Raw genomic sequence first — 5041 nt, 5'->3', positions numbered from 1 at the left:
GGATTGAGAAGTGATAGAATGGTATGGGATTTAAGAGAATGGTGGGTGTAATTTGATGGAGGTTGGAGGGTATTTAGGGAAGGGGGGTTAAATGGGTTGTTTACAACCCAAATGGGTTGGATCCAACCCAACCCATTTAGGTTGAGTGTTTGGTGAGGGGAATTGATGAGAGTGGTTGAGAGGATGAGATTTTTTAAAGGGGGTAATTAATTGGTGGTTGTGATTAAGTGGTGTTTGATTTAAGAGAATGGAGGATTTAAGAGGGTGGTTGATGATATTTTGGGAGGGTGAGGGAGATGATGACATGTGTCAAAGTGGGTGGAAATGAAGGGTTGAGATGAATTGATATGAAAGGATGAGTGTTTGATTTGAGAGGATGGGTGTAGGTGTAGGTTGTAGAGATGGGTTTTGTAGGAAATGATGGGAGTAGATTAGGGGAGGGTGATAGGTTATAAGTGTTTGATTTGAGAGAATGGATAGGATATGTTAGGGTAGAGTTATGGGTTGAATTAATTTTTGGAGGGAAGTAATGGAGTTGGTTGGTTGGATGAGGGAGGTGGAAGGGGGTGATGACATGTGTCATATTGGGTGATTGGTTGTGATGTTGGGCTTAGGTAGAGAATTGGGCTTGGGTAATGTGTTGGGTTGAGTTGAATGGGCTTGGGTAGTGGGTAGGATAAGGATGGGTTTAGGTTGAATGGGTTGAATTGAATGGGCTTGGGTAGTAGGTAGGATAAGGATGGGTTTAGACTTGCATTGAGTTGGATTGATGAATGTAGGAGGGTGATGAGGTGTTGGGCCCATGGGCCACGTGAAAGGCCTTGGGCCGTTTATTAAAAATAAGATGACAAAATTTATTGGATTTTTGGTAGGTTTGGGCTTCGGAGCCCATTCCGATTTTTGCTATTTTTGGGGCACTTTGCGTCGAGGGCCCGCTCAAATTTGGGTGTCTACAGAATGATTCCATTATCTGGATAGAATTTATCAAATGTCCAGAATAATATTCTCCTCCTCTATTTGATATTAAAACTTTGATCCTTTTATCTAATTGGTTTTTTTTTATCCCTGTTTGTAGATTATGAATTTTTCTAAGACCTCATCTTTGATTTTAAGAAGATAAAATGTACAATACGTAAAAAAAAAATCATCAATAAAGGTCACAAACAATTTGTTCCCACCTCTAGTTCCAAAACCCTTCAAATCTCCTAAACCATCATGGATTAGTCCTAGAAGTTCAATACATTTATCTACTCTATTAAAAGGTTTCTTAGTATATTTGGATTCTATACAAATTCTGCATTTTTCATTTGTTATTTTGATTGTTCTGAAAATTATTCCTAAATTTATTAGTTTATGAATGAAAAATTTGCAAACATGACCCACTCTACCATGCCAAATACTATAAGAGCCAACAATATAAGCAGAAGAAGCTTATTTATATTTTTAACCATTAGATTTAAAAGCCCATCATTCAGATACCCTTTCCCTATAAAAGACCCACTCCTAGATGACACAAACTTATTTGCCTCGAAAATTAATTTGGACCCTTTCTTATTGAGGAAAGAACCCGAGACTAGGTTATTATGAATGTCCGGAACATGAAGAATGTCCTTAACCATGAGGTTATTCCTAGGAACTTTAGTGTCAAGGTCCCTTTTTCCGTCACTTTAGATGTTGATGAGTTGCCCATAAACAATTGTTTTACTTTCCCCTACAGGTATGTAGGAGGTAAATGCATTTATATTTTCACAAATATGCTTGGTGGCTCTAGTATCTATCCACGAATTCCTCATGTCATTAACAAAATTCACTTTAGAAACAACAATAGAAAATTTTCCATCCTCAGCCACATATGCTTGGGGCTATTTACCCTTTGTTTTTTCTTGACCTTTCTTCTCACGATAGAAATAAGCTAGATGCCCTAGTCTCCCACAAACAAAACAATTCCCTTTTGATTTTATGAAGGTTACCTTAGGCCTTTTGTTTTTGTCACTTGACATCTTTTTGAAGTCATACTTAGGTTTCTGAAATTTGTCAAGCTTTCCTTTAATAAGATTAGCCTTGGATCTAAATTCGAAGGTCTTCTTTTTTAGCTCATTGACCTTATTTTGTTCTTCTATACGAAGTCAAACAGTTAGATTTTCTAGGTCATTTCCTTTTTCTTATGTTTCTGGCTTGTTCTGGAATCTTTCCACATAGGTTGTAGTTTCTCTACAATAGAATCAAACTTGGAAACCCTCACAAATTTTGTAGCATTCTACCAAGATTCCATGGATTATCAATTGTAGCTCCTCTACTTTGGCTATAACAGATTTTCCATCTTCCATTTTAAAATCTAAAACCTCCCCACAACGAATTTCTTAGATCCAACATCTTCTATAATGTATTTCTTTTATAGCGTCTCCCACAACTCTTTTGCAATTTTATAATGAGCATAAACATCATATAAAGTGGGAATTAAATCATTCATAATATAATTTCAACAGAGATAATTGTAGTGAGTCCACCTTTTTTTTTTTTACTTTTGTTGTAGCAAAAGTTCATGTTCCAAATAATTAATAGGAATGCGTTCACAAAAGTAGTTCTACCAATTGCAACGTAGTCAAGTGAAACAACATCTTTGACTACTACCTCTTAAAGTTTGAGCCGTCAAACAATTCAGGTTTCTACTAGTGATTAACGTGAGGCATTTTTGGTTAAGTCGAATTAAATAATAATAGGCAAACACACAAATTGTAATAAAGCTTTTATGGAAAGAACTAATCTAATAAATGAAATTAACAGCGAACATAAATCCAAGAGCAATAATTTTGTTGATGGTAGTAGATGTAGATTTCATATTTGTGTCATGTGAAAGACACAATAGCAGTATAGATCATAGCAAACCCATAGCCTTGGTGTAACGGCCATGTATTTTGACACCTAGAGTATAGGTATAGTTCGCCCTGGAGTTACCTGAGAGCACCCATGTAATACTATGTAAGGCTCAATATGAAGTTATATCAGTCCCATGACAGGGCATATCTATTAGCTTAGTGACATTTTAATAATAAGGGAGTATGACTGGCCTCCACTCTTGATGTTTTATTCTGGAAACCTAGCAAAGATTGAGAGTACTTTTTGTAGGAAGGATGTCTAGTGCTTCTCAATTCCTAGCCTACACCCACGTTGACTCTAGTCCTCATGCCAAGCTACGTGGAAATCCCGCATGTCATAGATCATCAGGTGCATTATAATACACATATTTACTTTTGTAACGTATTACTCCGTGTAATCAATATTATATCAACAAACTTGCCTCCGGACTTTACCTTATGTTGTCCCGTTATCTTATTTGCTTGCTACGTATTGTGGTGTACGATCATTTTTACAGGTTTTTTTTGTAGATTAGCACCCTTTTGCGTCGCATGACCTCGCTTCGAAAGAACACGACCATGACACTTGGGCTCGAAGAGCCCCTCCACACCCCACCTAACTTGACTCAGCACAGCGTGCTCGCGTGTGTGACATTTTTGGGATACCTTTGAGAGCTTCTAACTAAGCTAGAATAAAATAGAGGTTATTAAGAGGTTCTCATCCTTATTTCTATCTCATGTGAACCTAAACACTAACAATACACTTTACCTCAATTTCATAAAGAAGCTACAAAAAGGTCAAAAGCAAAAGGCAAAATGCAAAATGGAAGATAAGAAAAAATAAGAGAAAGTTATATTTAAAAAATCAAACTAAAAATTTAATTATCAAAAAAGTATAAACTTTTGTAATTGACAATTATGAATCGAAATTGGCAATTAAAGTGCCGATTTTTCAATTTAATATTAAAATGTAAAAAATCAGTATTTTAAATGCCGCAAAATTTTGTTTGTTTGTTTGTTTGTTTTATTTATTTAAAACCTGGCACTTTAACTACGGTAACTTTTTTTTGTTATTTTTTTAAAATTCTCTAGCACTTGAAGGAATTGAGATTTTCTGTACCGAAAATTACGTGCTAAGATGCAAAACCAATGACGTAACGTCATGTGTATTAAAATAACAAGTGGAATGGGAGTAGGGATCCAGTACGTTGTGTCATACCCAACCACGTTAGATGGCACCCCAAGGCGTGGCCCACATATCGATCTGGTCCGTGGGTCCCAAACGAACCCATGTAGCATAAAATGGGGTGCCAGCTGACCTTGGTTGGGTACGACGCACTGTATTGGATCTCTACTCCCATTCCACTCACTTGTTATTTTAATACACATGGCATTACGACGTTTGTATAACAGCGTAGTACGTAACTTTTGCAACAACAAATCTCCTTGAAGTGCACAAGAACTTAAAAAAATAATAACAAAAAATGTTACAGCAATTGAAGTGTCGGGTTAAAAAAAAAAATTTAAAAACAAAATTTGCGGCACATAAAGTGCCGTTTTTTTACATTTTAATATTAAATTAAAAAATCGGTATTTTATGTGCCAATTTTAGTTCCTAATTGTAAATTATAAAAAATTTGTACTTTTTTTTGTAATTAATTTTTTAGTTTTATTATTATTTATAATTTTCCCAAAAAATAAACTAGAAGACATATATAAAAAAAAAAAGAGGTTTAAGACTCAAACCTTCAAAAAAGCAAATAAAATGATTTTATTTTTCAAAAAAAGAATTTCATTCACATTTAATAACAGATTCACCATTCCTTAAATTATTTATAACACCCGAATTAAAGGTTAAAATACACACTTGGAACATGACAAAGGTTTGGGTAAAATTATAATGTAAACATTACAAAACATTACAAGACTCCTTCAAACAATTTCAGTAATTGTTTATAATTATGATTAAGCTCTTATAAAATCCTAAATCCAAAAATTATAAATCTAGAAAAAAGAGAGTTTCTATTGGTGCCCAACTTTTACTAATTCTCAACTATGCACTTATTTTCTTTATTTTTAGTTGAAGTGTAATAAGTAAAAGTTGGGGTGCTAATAACAACTCTTTTTTAAAAACTTAAATTATTCTATGACAAAAATCTCACTTTCGAACAAAAGGTGATCAATCT

The sequence above is a fragment of the Akebia trifoliata genome, chromosome 14 (assembly GCF_017979445.1).
Source record: "Akebia trifoliata isolate Shusen 1 chromosome 14, ASM1797944v1, whole genome shotgun sequence".
In the NCBI taxonomy this organism is placed as follows: domain Eukaryota; kingdom Viridiplantae; phylum Streptophyta; class Magnoliopsida; order Ranunculales; family Lardizabalaceae; genus Akebia; species Akebia trifoliata.
The sequence above is the reverse complement of the archived record's forward strand: the minus strand, read 5'-3'. Positions refer to the sequence as shown.